This window comes from Hyla sarda, unplaced genomic scaffold, assembly GCF_029499605.1.
Source record: "Hyla sarda isolate aHylSar1 unplaced genomic scaffold, aHylSar1.hap1 scaffold_1298, whole genome shotgun sequence".
Taxonomy (NCBI): domain Eukaryota; kingdom Metazoa; phylum Chordata; class Amphibia; order Anura; family Hylidae; genus Hyla; species Hyla sarda.
This window is the reverse complement of record NW_026607921.1, coordinates 12,266-26,360: the sequence shown is the minus strand read 5'-3', so window position 1 is coordinate 26,360 and position 14,095 is coordinate 12,266. Positions and strand designations below refer to the sequence as shown.

General features: G+C 45.8%; 6 non-coding genes across 6 annotated transcripts; all 6 read right to left on the bottom strand.

The window, feature by feature from the left end:
* Nucleotides 1-1,539: 1,539 nt before the first annotated feature.
* Nucleotides 1,540-1,730, bottom strand: LOC130304870 (U2 spliceosomal RNA). The gene has a single exon (XR_008854581.1). It is a non-coding gene; the product is annotated as a U2 spliceosomal RNA (small nuclear RNA).
* A 2,084-nt stretch (nt 1,731-3,814) lies between these two features.
* On the bottom strand, nt 3,815-4,005 carry LOC130304869 (U2 spliceosomal RNA). Its single transcript, XR_008854580.1, has one exon. It is a non-coding gene; the product is annotated as a U2 spliceosomal RNA (small nuclear RNA).
* Nucleotides 4,006-6,098: 2,093 nt separating this feature from the next.
* On the bottom strand, nt 6,099-6,289 carry LOC130304868 (U2 spliceosomal RNA). The gene has a single exon (XR_008854579.1). It is a non-coding gene; the product is annotated as a U2 spliceosomal RNA (small nuclear RNA).
* A 2,093-nt stretch (nt 6,290-8,382) lies between these two features.
* Nucleotides 8,383-8,573, bottom strand: LOC130304866 (U2 spliceosomal RNA). Its single transcript, XR_008854578.1, has one exon. It is a non-coding gene; the product is annotated as a U2 spliceosomal RNA (small nuclear RNA).
* Nucleotides 8,574-10,671: 2,098 nt separating this feature from the next.
* On the bottom strand, nt 10,672-10,862 carry LOC130304865 (U2 spliceosomal RNA). The gene has a single exon (XR_008854577.1). It is a non-coding gene; the product is annotated as a U2 spliceosomal RNA (small nuclear RNA).
* A 2,090-nt stretch (nt 10,863-12,952) lies between these two features.
* Nucleotides 12,953-13,143, bottom strand: LOC130304864 (U2 spliceosomal RNA). The gene has a single exon (XR_008854576.1). It is a non-coding gene; the product is annotated as a U2 spliceosomal RNA (small nuclear RNA).
* Between the last annotated feature and the right edge of the window lie 952 nt (nt 13,144-14,095).

Here is a 14,095-nt window from a genome sequence, read left to right as displayed (position 1 = left end):
TTACATACACAACAAAGCTGGGTTGTTGTTGTTTACACTCTGCAAGGCCTGTGGAAGTGAGTGACATCATAGCACTGTAGTTCTCAGGGTTCTAGATGGATGCAACAATCTCCTGTTGCTTCTATGAAGGCCGTAATAGACGACATCACCAAACAGCTCCATAGTCACATACACAGCAAAGGAGAGATGTTGTTTACACCTAGTGATGTCAGTGGTATTGAGTGACATCACAGCACAGTGCTAAGGCTCCTGGGCCTGGACACAGCAGCGGCTGCAATATCTCAACGGAGAATACGTTTATATATATGTGTGTGTGTGCGCGTATATATATATATATATATATATATATATATATATATATATATATATTTCTCCGCCGAAATCACTTTTAAACCCATTTCCACCTTTTTTTCCCTTCTCTTCCTCTTACTTTTTTTTCACGTTTTTTTACGTTTTTCTCCTTTTCGCCTCTTTTCTGGGCGTATTATTCTTCTTTTTCTTCTTTTTTTTCGTCTAATGCATACCCCATCAGTGCAGCAATGCTTATTCAATACCGCCAGCAGATGGAGACACTGGGGGATAATTTTCTAAGGATTTATACTGATTTTTCCTGTCTGAATTTGTCGCACAGAAAGTTGCAGGCCAAATATGTGTGACATTTCTGCGACTTTAGCTTCTAGAGCATTTTTACAACATTATACATAGGTGCTGAATACATAAAAAGCGACTGTTCAGCGACAGACAAGTCGCATCGGCTGAAAGTAGGCCAGAATGTCAGTCCATGTTGGAGCAGGTTTAGATACAGTCTAAAGCATAGATATCAAAGTCTGTGCACAGAATTTAGCAAGGGCCTCGCACCTTCTGATGCATCAGGTAGGTGCACAATAGCATAGCCTAACCCTCTGTACTTTGGTCTATATTGATGCGGGACATAGACAGCCAGCTGATGACCAATCCATTAGTGCAATGGATGGCTGGAAGCATTTGTCTTTGCCTTTGCAATACCACAGAAGCAATGCATGGTCAATGTACAGCAATGACACACCTGTGTGAACAGCCAGGAGACCCCCCCTCCCCCCATGTTATGTTACATAGTTACATAGTTAGTACGGTCGAAAAAAGACATATGTCCATCAAGTTCAACCAGGGAATTAAGGGGTAGGGGTGTGGCGCGATATTGGGGAAGGGATGAGATTTTATATTTCTTCATAAGCATTAATCTTATTTTGTCAATTAGGAACATTCAGCACCCACCCGCTATCAAGGCAGCTGCCTATCATGTCATGCCCTACCTGCACAGGTGTGCTGGCTACTCAAATGATCCAATTAAGGAGGCCATTTAGTCAGCAGCAGCAGAAGTCCTGTGCCTGGACGCTCCAACAGCGGCCAGACACAAGCAGAAGCAGAAGCAGCAGCAGCACCACCTTTTGTTTTTTGGCTGCAGCAGCAGCAGCAGCAAGGCCCACAGGGCTGGCTAGCTGGCTAGCCAGCAAGCAGGTAGCAATGAAAGTAGGAATCTTTCTTTTTAACCCTGTAAGGGGGTGGTGCACTGTACCCGAAGATACTGCCATATCGGGTCAATGCATAGGGCGACGGAAGCAAGCTTCGAAATCGGCCCCCGTTCTCAAAAATCCATTTAATATATGGTCCCCAGATAGGGGACGTATCAGATATTAAACTGATAAGAACAGATACTACACTTGATCTTAGCCAAAAGGCCGAGAAGCGATAACCGTGAAAGGGGCGGGCCCAACAAGGTCCCCTTCATGGGCACTATCACTGCTTGCTGTCAGGGAGGCTGCCAGACAATTTTCCATGCACACTCTGGGCTGGGGGGCAGTCAACCACCAGTACACACAGCAGAACCTAAACCCATACCATTATTGCTAAGCAGCAAGACAGGGGCCCATTGCACTCCCACGGGGCCTTTTTAAATGCAATCCATAACCCGGATTTGCCAGGAACCCTTCTTACTCCTCCTACTTGCATGTGACACTGGGCTTAGGATCTGCATAGGAAACACACACACAAGCACACACCTACCTTTGTTGCCTGCAGATGCCTCCTTGGCTGTCCCCAAACGGTATCAAACCAACACCCACGGGAAGCTGTAAGCATAGAGGACATGCCTGCACCCCATTGGACTTACCTGTGTGGGTTAAATCCGGGTTATTTGACAACCTATGGCGGTGATGGTTCTGCTCAGGCAGAGCAGTGCTGATGCTCCTCATAAAGCTGTCGCTGCTGTGAAGGTTCTAGGTGACATCACAAATCCCTTTGGTTACATACACAACAAAGCTGGGTTGTTGTTGTTTACACTCTGCAAGGCCTGTGGAAGTGAGTGACATCATAGCACTGTAGTTCTGAGGGTTCAAGATGGATGCAACAATCTCCTGTTGCTTCTATGAAGGCCGTAATAGACGACATCACCAAACAGCTCCATAGTCACATACACAGCAAAGGAGAGATGTTGTTTACACCTAGTGATGTCAGTGGTATTGAGTGACATCACAGCACAGTGCTAAGGCTCCTGGGCCTGGACACAGCAGCGGCTGCAATATCTCAACGGAGAATACGTTTATATCTATGTGTGTGTGTGCGCATATATATATATATATATATATATATATATATATATATATATATATATTCTCCGCCGAAATCACTTTTAAACCCATTTCCACCTTTTTTTCCCTTCTCTTCCTCTTACTTTTTTTTCACGTTTTTTTACGTTTTTCTCCTTTTCGCCTCTTTTCTGGGCGTATTATTCTTCTTTTTCTTCTTTTTTTTCGTCTAATGCATACCCCATCAGTGCAGCAATGCTTATTCAATACCGCCAGCAGATGGAGACACTGGGGGATAATTTTCTAAGGATTTATACTGATTTTTCCTGTCTGAATTTGTCGCACAGAAAGTTGCAGGCCAAATATGTGTGACATTTCTGCGACTTTAGCTTCTAGAGCATTTTTACAACATTATACATAGGTGCTGAATACATAAAAAGCGACTGTTCAGCGACAGACAAGTCGCATCGGCTGAAAGTAGGCCAGAATGTCAGTCCATGTTGGAGCAGGTTTAGATACAGTCTAAAGCATAGATCTCAAAGTCTGTGCACAGAATTTAGCAAGGGCCTCGCACCTTCTGATGCATCAGGTAGGTGCACAATAGCATAGCCTAACCCTCTGTACTTTGGTCTATATTGATGCGGGACATAGACAGCCAGCTGATGACCAATCCATTAGTGCAATGGATGGCTGGAAGCATTTGTCTTTGCCTTTGCAATACCACAGAAGCAATGCATGGTCAATGTACAGCAATGACACACCTGTGTGAACAGCCAGGAGACCCCCCATGTTATGTTACATAGTTACATAGTTAGTACGGTCGAAAAAAGACATATGTCCATCACGTTCAACCAGGGAATTAAGGGGTAGGGGTGTGGCGCGATATTGGGGAAGGGATGAGATTTTATATTTCTTCATAAGCATTAATCTTATTTTGTCAATTAGGAACATTCAGCACCCACCCGCTATCAAGGCAGCTGCCTATCATGTCATGCCCTACCTGCACAGGTGTGCTGGCTACTCAAATGATCCAATTAAGGAGGCCATTTAGTCAGCAGCAGCAGAAGTCCTGTGCCTGGACGCTCCAACAGGGGCCAGACACAAGCAGAAGCAGAAGCAGCAGAAGCAGCAGCAGCACCACCTTTTGTTTTTTGGCTGCAGCAGCAGCAAGGCCCACAGGGCTGGCTAGCTGGCTAGCCAGCAAGCAGGTAGCAATGAAAGTAGGAATCTTTCTTTTTAACCCTGTAAGGGGGTGGTGCACTGTACCCGAAGATACTGCCATATCGGGTCAATGCATAGGGCGACGGAAGCAAGCTTCGAAATCGGCCCCCGTTCTCAAAAATCCATTTAATATATGGTCCCCAGATAGGGGACGTATCAGATATTAAACTGATAAGAACAGATACTACACTTGATCTTAGCCAAAAGGCCGAGAAGCGATAACCGTGAAAGGGGCGGGCCCAACAAGGTCCCCTTCATGGGCACTATCACTGCTTGCTGTCAGGGAGGCTGCCAGACAATTTTCCATGCACACTCTGGGCTGGGGGGCAGTCAACCACCAGTACACACAGCAGAACCTAAACCCATACCATTATTGCTAAGCAGCAAGACAGGGGCCCATTGCACTCCCACGGGGCCTTTTTAAATGCAATCCATAACCCGGATTTGCCAGGAACCCTTCTTACTCCTCCTACTTGCATGTGACACTGGGCTTAGGATCTGCATAGGAAACACACACACAAGCACACACCTACCTTTGTTGCCTGCAGATGCCTCCTTGGCTGTCCCCAAACGGTATCAAACCAACACCCACGGGAAGCTGTAAGCATAGAGGACATGCCTGCACCCCATTGGACTTACCTGTGTGGGTTAAATCCGGGTTATTTGACAACCTATGGCGGTGATGGTTCTGCTCAGGCAGATCAGTGCTGATGCTCCTCATAAAGCTGTCGCTGCTGTGAAGGTTCTAGGTGACATCACAAATCCCTTTGGTTACATACACAATAAAGCTGGGTTGTTGTTGTTTACACTCTGCAAGGCCTGTGGAAGTGAGTGACATCATAGCACTGTAGTTCTGAGGGTTCAAGATGGATGCAACAATCTCCTGTTGCTTCTATGAAGGCCATAATAGACGACATCACCAAACAGCTCCATAGTCACATACACAGCAAAGGAGAGATGTTGTTTACACCTAGTGATGTCAGTGGTATTGAGTGACATCACAGCACAGTGCTAAGGCTCCTGGGCCTGGACACAGCAGCGGCTGCAATATCTCAACGGAGAATACGTTTATATCTATGTGTGTGTGTGCGCATATATATATATATATATATATATATATATATATATATATATATATATATATATTTCTCCGCCGAAATCACTTTTAAACCCATTTCCACCTTTTTTTCCCTTCTCTTCCTCTTACTTTTTTTTCACGTTTTTTTACGTTTTTCTCCTTTTCGCCTCTTTTCTGGGCGTATTATTCTTCTTTTTCTTCTTTTTTTTCGTCTAATGCATACCCCATCAGTGCAGCAATGCTTATTCAATACCGCCAGCAGATGGAGACACTGGGGGATAATTTTCTAAGGATTTATACTGATTTTTCCTGTCTGAATTTGTCGCACAGAAAGTTGCAGGCCAAATATGTGTGACATTTCTGCGACTTTAGCTTCTAGAGCATTTTTACAACATTATACATAGGTGCTGAATACATAAAAAGCGACTGTTCAGCGACAGACAAGTCGCATCGGCTGAAAGTAGGCCAGAATGTCAGTCCATGTTGGAGCAGGTTTAGATACAGTCTAAAGCATAGATCTCAAAGTCTGTGCACAGAATTTAGCAAGGGCCTCGCACCTTCTGATGCATCAGGTAGGTGCACAATAGCATAGCCTAACCCTCTGTACTTTGGTCTATATTGATGCGGGACATAGACAGCCAGCTGATGACCAATCCATTAGTGCAATGGATGGCTGGAAGCATTTGTCTTTGCCTTTGCAATACCACAGAAGCAATGCATGGTCAATGTACAGCAATGACACACCTGTGTGAACAGCCAGGAGACCCCCCCCATGTTATGTTACATAGTTACATAGTTAGTACGGTCGAAAAAAGACATATGTCCATCACGTTCAACCAGGGAATTAAGGGGTAGGGGTGTGGCGCGATATTGGGGAAGGGATGAGATTTTATATTTCTTCATAAGCATTAATCTTATTTTGTCAATTAGGAACATTCAGCACCCACCCGCTATCAAGGCAGCTGCCTATCATGTCATGCCCTACCTGCACAGGTGTGCTGGCTACTCAAATGATCCAATTAAGGAGGCCATTTAGTCAGCAGCAGCAGAAGTCCTGTGCCTGGACGCTCCAACAGGGGCCAGACACAAGCAGAAGCAGAAGCAGCAGAAGCAGCAGCAGCACCACCTTTTGTTTTTTGGCTGCAGCAGCAGCAAGGCCCACAGGGCTGGCTAGCTGGCTAGCCAGCAAGCAGGTAGCAATGAAAGTAGGAATCTTTCTTTTTAACCCTGTAAGGGGGTGGTGCACTGTACCCGAAGATACTGCCATATCGGGTCAATGCATAGGGCGACGGAAGCAAGCTTCGAAATCGGCCCCCGTTCTCAAAAATCCATTTAATATATGGTCCCCAGATAGGGGACGTATCAGATATTAAACTGATAAGAACAGATACTACACTTGATCTTAGCCAAAAGGCCGAGAAGCGATAACCGTGAAAGGGGCGGGCCCAACAAGGTCCCCTTCATGGGCACTATCACTGCTTGCTGTCAGGGAGGCTGCCAGACAATTTTCCATGCACACTCTGGGCTGGGGGGCAGTCAACCACCAGTACACACAGCAGAACCTAAACCCATACCATTATTGCTAAGCAGCAAGACAGGGGCCCATTGCACTCCCACGGGGCCTTTTTAAATGCAATCCATAACCCGGATTTGCCAGGAACCCTTCTTACTCCTCCTACTTGCATGTGACACTGGGCTTAGGATCTGCATAGGAAACACACACACAAGCACACACCTACCTTTGTTGCCTGCAGATGCCTCCTTGGCTGTCCCCAAACGGTATCAAACCAACACCCACGGGAAGCTGTAAGCATAGAGGACATGCCTGCACCCCATTGGACTTACCTGTGTGGGTTAAATCCGGGTTATTTGACAACCTATGGCGGTGATGGTTCTGCTCAGGCAGAGCAGTGCTGATGCTCCTCATAAAGCTGTCGCTGCTGTGAAGGTTCTAGGTGACATCACAAATCCCTTTGGTTACATACACAACAAAGCTGGGTTGTTGTTGTTTACACTCTGCAAGGCCTGTGGAAGTGAGTGACATCATAGCACTGTAGTTCTGAGGGTTCAAGATGGATGCAACAATCTCCTGTTGCTTCTATGAAGGCCGTAATAGACGACATCACCAAACAGCTCCATAGTCACATACACAGCAAAGGAGAGATGTTGTTTACACCTAGTGATGTCAGTGGTATTGAGTGACATCACAGCACAGTGCTAAGGCTCCTGGGCCTGGACACAGCAGCGGCTGCAATATCTCAACGGAGAATACGTTTATATCTATGTGTGTGTGTGCGCATATATATATATATATATATATATATATATATATATATATATATATTTCTCCGCCGAAATCACTTTTAAACCCATTTCCACCTTTTTTTCCCTTCTCTTCCTCTTACTTTTTTTTCACGTTTTTTTACGTTTTTCTCCTTTTCGCCTCTTTTCTGGGCGTATTATTCTTCTTTTTCTTCTTTTTTTTCGTCTAATGCATACCCCATCAGTGCAGCAATGCTTATTCAATACCGCCAGCAGATGGAGACACTGGGGGATAATTTTCTAAGGATTTATACTGATTTTTCCTGTCTGAATTTGTCGCACAGAAAGTTGCAGGCCAAATATGTGTGACATTTCTGCGACTTTAGCTTCTAGAGCATTTTTACAACATTATACATAGGTGCTGAATACATAAAAAGCGACTGTTCAGCGACAGACAAGTCGCATCGGCTGAAAGTAGGCCAGAATGTCAGTCCATGTTGGAGCAGGTTTAGATACAGTCTAAAGCATAGATCTCAAAGTCTGTGCACAGAATTTAGCAAGGGCCTCGCACCTTCTGATGCATCAGGTAGGTGCACAATAGCATAGCCTAACCCTCTGTACTTTGGTCTATATTGATGCGGGACATAGACAGCCAGCTGATGACCAATCCATTAGTGCAATGGATGGCTGGAAGCATTTGTCTTTGCCTTTGCAATACCACAGAAGCAATGCATGGTCAATGTACAGCAATGACACACCTGTGTGAACAGCCAGGAGACCCCCCCCCCCCCCCCATGTTATGTTACATAGTTACATAGTTAGTACGGTCGAAAAAAGACATATGTCCATCACGTTCAACCAGGGAATTAAGGGGTAGGGGTGTGGCGCGATATAGGGGAAGGGATGAGATTTTATATTTCTTCATAAGCATTAATCTTATTTTGTCAATTAGGAACATTCAGCACCCACCCGCTATCAAGGCAGCTGCCTATCATGTCATGCCCTACCTGCACAGGTGTGCTGGCTACTCAAATGATCCAATTAAGGAGGCCATTTAGTCAGCAGCAGCAGAAGTCCTGTGCCTGGACGCTCCAACAGGGGCCAGACACAAGCAGAAGCAGAAGCAGCAGAAGCAGCAGCAGCACCACCTTTTGTTTTTTGGCTGCAGCAGCAGCAAGGCCCACAGGGCTGGCTAGCTGGCTAGCCAGCAAGCAGGTAGCAATGAAAGTAGGAATCTTTCTTTTTAACCCTGTAAGGGGGTGGTGCACTGTACCCGAAGATACTGCCATATCGGGTCAATGCATAGGGCGACGGAAGCAAGCTTCGAAATCGGCCCCCGTTCTCAAAAATCCATTTAATATATGGTCCCCAGATAGGGGACGTATCAGATATTAAACTGATAAGAACAGATACTACACTTGATCTTAGCCAAAAGGCCGAGAAGCGATAACCGTGAAAGGGGCGGGCCCAACAAGGTCCCCTTCATGGGCACTATCACTGCTTGCTGTCAGGGAGGCTGCCAGACAATTTTCCATGCACACTCTAGGCTGGGGGGCAGTCAACCACCAGTACACACAGCAGAACCTAAACCCATACCATTATTGCTAAGCAGCAAGACAGGGGCCCATTGCACTCCCACGGGGCCTTTTTAAATGCAATCCATAACCCGGATTTGCCAGGAACCCTTCTTACTCCTCCTACTTGCATGTGACACTGGGCTTAGGATCTGCATAGGAAACACACACACAAGCACACACCTACCTTTGTTGCCTGCAGATGCCTCCTTGGCTGTCCCCAAACGGTATCAAACCAACACCCACGGGAAGCTGTAAGCATAGAGGACATGCCTGCACCCCATTGGACTTACCTGTGTGGGTTAAATCCGGGTTATTTGACAACCTATGGCGGTGATGGTTCTGCTCAGGCAGAGCAGTGCTGATGCTCCTCATAAAGCTGTCGCTGCTGTGAAGGTTCTAGGTGACATCACAAATCCCTTTGGTTACATACACAACAAAGCTGGGTTGTTGTTGTTTACACTCTGCAAGGCCTGTGGAAGTGAGTGACATCATAGCACTGTAGTTCTGAGGGTTCAAGATGGATGCAACAATCTCCTGTTGCTTCTATGAAGGCCGTAATAGACGACATCACCAAACAGCTCCATAGTCACATACACAGCAAAGGAGAGATGTTGTTTACACCTAGTGATGTCAGTGGTATTGAGTGACATCACAGCACAGTGCTAAGGCTCCTGGGCCTGGACACAGCAGCGGCTGCAATATCTCAACGGAGAATACGTTTATATCTATGTGTGTGTGTGCGCATATATATATATATATATATATATATATATATATATATATATATATATATATATATATTTCTCCGCCGAAATCACTTTTAAACCCATTTCCACCTTTTTTTCCCTTCTCTTCCTCTTACTTTTTTTTCACGTTTTTTTACGTTTTTCTCCTTTTCGCCTCTTTTCTGGGCGTATTATTCTTCTTTTTCTTCTTTTTTTTCGTCTAATGCATACCCCATCAGTGCAGCAATGCTTATTCAATACCGCCAGCAGATGGAGACACTGGGGGATAATTTTCTAAGGATTTATACTGATTTTTCCTGTCTGAATTTGTCGCACAGAAAGTTGCAGGCCAAATATGTGTGACATTTCTGCGACTTTAGCTTCTAGAGCATTTTTACAACATTATACATAGGTGCTGAATACATAAAAAGCGACTGTTCAGCGACAGACAAGTCGCATCGGCTGAAAGTAGGCCAGAATGTCAGTCCATGTTGGAGCAGGTTTAGATACAGTCTAAAGCATAGATCTCAAAGTCTGTGCACAGAATTTAGCAAGGGCCTCGCACCTTCTGATGCATCAGGTAGGTGCACAATAGCATAGCCTAACCCTCTGTACTTTGGTCTATATTGATGCGGGACATAGACAGCCAGCTGATGACCAATCCATTAGTGCAATGGATGGCTGGAAGCATTTGTCTTTGCCTTTGCAATACCACAGAAGCAATGCATGGTCAATGTACAGCAATGACACACCTGTGTGAACAGCCAGGAGACCCCCCCCCATGTTATGTTACATAGTTACATAGTTAGTACGGTCGAAAAAAGACATATGTCCATCACGTTCAACCAGGGAATTAAGGGGTAGGGGTGTGGCGCGATATTGGGGAAGGGATGAGATTTTATATTTCTTCATAAGCATTAATCTTATTTTGTCAATTAGGAACATTCAGCACCCACCCGCTATCAAGGCAGCTGCCTATCATGTCATGCCCTACCTGCACAGGTGTGCTGGCTACTCAAATGATCCAATTAAGGAGGCCATTTAGTCAGCAGCAGCAGAAGTCCTGTGCCTGGACGCTCCAACAGGGGCCAGACACAAGCAGAAGCAGAAGCAGCAGAAGCAGCAGCAGCACCACCTTTTGTTTTTTGGCTGCAGCAGCAGCAAGGCCCACAGGGCTGGCTAGCTGGCTAGCCAGCAAGCAGGTAGCAATGAAAGTAGGAATCTTTCTTTTTAACCCTGTAAGGGGGTGGTGCACTGTACCCGAAGATACTGCCATATCGGGTCAATGCATAGGGCGACGGAAGCAAGCTTCGAAATCGGCCCCCGTTCTCAAAAATCCATTTAATATATGGTCCCCAGATAGGGGACGTATCAGATATTAAACTGATAAGAACAGATACTACACTTGATCTTAGCCAAAAGGCCGAGAAGCGATAACCGTGAAAGGGGCGGGCCCAACAAGGTCCCCTTCATGGGCACTATCACTGCTTGCTGTCAGGGAGGCTGCCAGACAATTTTCCATGCACACTCTGGGCTGGGGGGCAGTCAACCACCAGTACACACAGCAGAACCTAAACCCATACCATTATTGCTAAGCAGCAAGACAGGGGCCCATTGCACTCCCACGGGGCCTTTTTAAATGCAATCCATAACCCGGATTTGCCAGGAACCCTTCTTACTCCTCCTACTTGCATGTGACACTGGGCTTAGGATCTGCATAGGAAACACACACACAAGCACACACCTACCTTTGTTGCCTGCAGATGCCTCCTTGGCTGTCCCCAAACGGTATCAAACCAACACCCACGGGAAGCTGTAAGCATAGAGGACATGCCTGCACCCCATTGGACTTACCTGTGTGGGTTAAATCCGGGTTATTTGACAACCTATGGCGGTGATGGTTCTGCTCAGGCAGAGCAGTGCTGATGCTCCTCATAAAGCTGTCGCTGCTGTGAAGGTTCTAGGTGACATCACAAATCCCTTTGGTTACATACACAACAAAGCTGGGTTGTTGTTGTTTACACTCTGCAAGGCCTGTGGAAGTGAGTGACATCATAGCACTGTAGTTCTGAGGGTTCAAGATGGATGCAACAATCTCCTGTTGCTTCTATGAAGGCCGTAATAGACGACATCACCAAACAGCTCCATAGTCACATACACAGCAAAGGAGAGATGTTGTTTACACCTAGTGATGTCAGTGGTATTGAGTGACATCACAGCACAGTGCTAAGGCTCCTGGGCCTGGACACAGCAGCGGCTGCAATATCTCAACGGAGAATACGTTTATATCTATGTGTGTGTGTGCGCATATATATATATATATATATATATATATATATATATATATATTTCTCCGCCGAAATCACTTTTAAACCCATTTCCACCTTTTTTTCCCTTCTCTTCCTCTTACTTTTTTTTCACGTTTTTTTACGTTTTTCTCCTTTTCGCCTCTTTTCTGGGCGTATTATTCTTCTTTTTCTTCTTTTTTTTCGTCTAATGCATACCCCATCAGTGCAGCAATGCTTATTCAATACCGCCAGCAGATGGAGACACTGGGGGATAATTTTCTAAGGATTTATACTGATTTTTCCTGTCTGAATTTGTCGCACAGAAAGTTGCAGGCCAAATATGTGTGACATTTCTGCGACTTTAGCTTCTAGAGCATTTTTACAACATTATACATAGGTGCTGAATACATAAAAAGCGACTGTTCAGCGACAGACAAGTCGCATCGGCTGAAAGTAGGCCAGAATGTCAGTCCATGTTGGAGCAGGTTTAGATACAGTCTAAAGCATAGATCTCAAAGTCTGTGCACAGAATTTAGCAAGGGCCTCGCACCTTCTGATGCATCAGGTAGGTGCACAATAGCATAGCCTAACCCTCTGTACTTTGGTCTATATTGATGCGGGACATAGACAGCCAGCTGATGACCAATCCATTAGTGCAATGGATGGCTGGAAGCATTTGTCTTTGCCTTTGCAATACCACAGAAGCAATGCATGGTCAATGTACAGCAATGACACACCTGTGTGAACAGCCAGGAGACCCCCCCCCCCCCCCCCATGTTATGTTACATAGTTACATAGTTAGTACGGTCGAAAAAAGACATATGTCCATCACGTTCAACCAGGGAATTAAGGGGTAGGGGTGTGGCGCGATATTGGGGAAGGGATGAGATTTTATATTTCTTCATAAGCATTAATCTTATTTTGTCAATTAGGAACATTCAGCACCCACCCGCTATCAAGGCAGCTGCCTATCATGTCATGCCCTACCTGCACAGGTGTGCTGGCTACTCAAATGATCCAATTAAGGAGGCCATTTAGTCAGCAGCAGCAGAAGTCCTGTGCCTGGACGCTCCAACATGGGCCAGACACAAGCAGAAGCAGAAGCAGCAGAAGCAGCAGCAGCACCACCTTTTGTTTTTTGGCTGCAGCAGCAGCAAGGCCCACAGGGCTGGCTAGCTGGCTAGCCAGCAAGCAGGTAGCAATGAAAGTAGGAATCTTTCTTTTTAACCCTGTAAGGGGGTGGTGCACTGTACCCGAAGATACTGCCATATCGGGTCAATGCATAGGGCGACGGAAGCAAGCTTCGAAATCGGCCCCCGTTCTCAAAAATCCATTTAATATATGGTCCCCAGATAGGGGACGTATCAGATATTAAACTGATAAGAACAGATACTACACTTGATCTTAGCCAAAAGGCCGAGAAGCGATAACCGTGAAAGGGGCGGGCCCAACAAGGTCCCCTTCATGGGCACTATCACTGCTTGCTGTCAGGGAGGCTGCCAGACAATTTTCCATGCACACTCTGGGCTGGGGGGCAGTCAACCACCAGTACACATAGCAGAACCTAAACCCATACCATTATTGCTAAGCAGCAAGACAGGGGCCCATTGCACTCCCACGGGGCCTTTTTAAATGCAATCCATAACCCGGATTTGCCAGGAACCCTTCTTACTCCTCCTACTTGCATGTGACACTGGGCTTAGGATCTGCATAGGAAACACACACACAAGCACACACCTACCTTTGTTGCCTGCAGATGCCTCCTTGGCTGTCCCCAAACGGTATCAAACCAACACCCACGGGAAGCTGTAAGCATAGAGGACATGCCTGCACCCCATTGGACTTACCTGTGTGGGTTAAATCCGGGTTATTTGACAACCTATGGCGGTGATGGTTCTGCTCAGGCAGAGCAGTGCTGATGCTCCTCATAAAGCTGTCGCTGCTGTGAAGGTTCTAGGTGACATCACAAATCCCTTTGGTTACATACACAACAAAGCTGGGTTGTTGTTGTTTACACTCTGCAAGGCCTGTGGAAGTGAGTGACATCATAGCACTGTAGTTCTGAGGGTTCAAGATGGATGCAACAATCTCCTGTTGCTTCTATGAAGGCCGTAATAGACGACATCACCAAACAGCTCCATAGTCACATACACAGCAAAGGAGAGATGTTGTTTACACCTAGTGATGTCAGTGGTATTGAGTGACATCACAGCACAGTGCTAAGGCTCCTGGGCCTGGACACAGCAGCGGCTGCAATATCTCAACGGAGAATACGTTTATATCTATGTGTGTGTGTGCGCATATATATATATATATATATATATATATATATATATATATATATATATAAATATATATATATATATATTTCTCCGCCGAA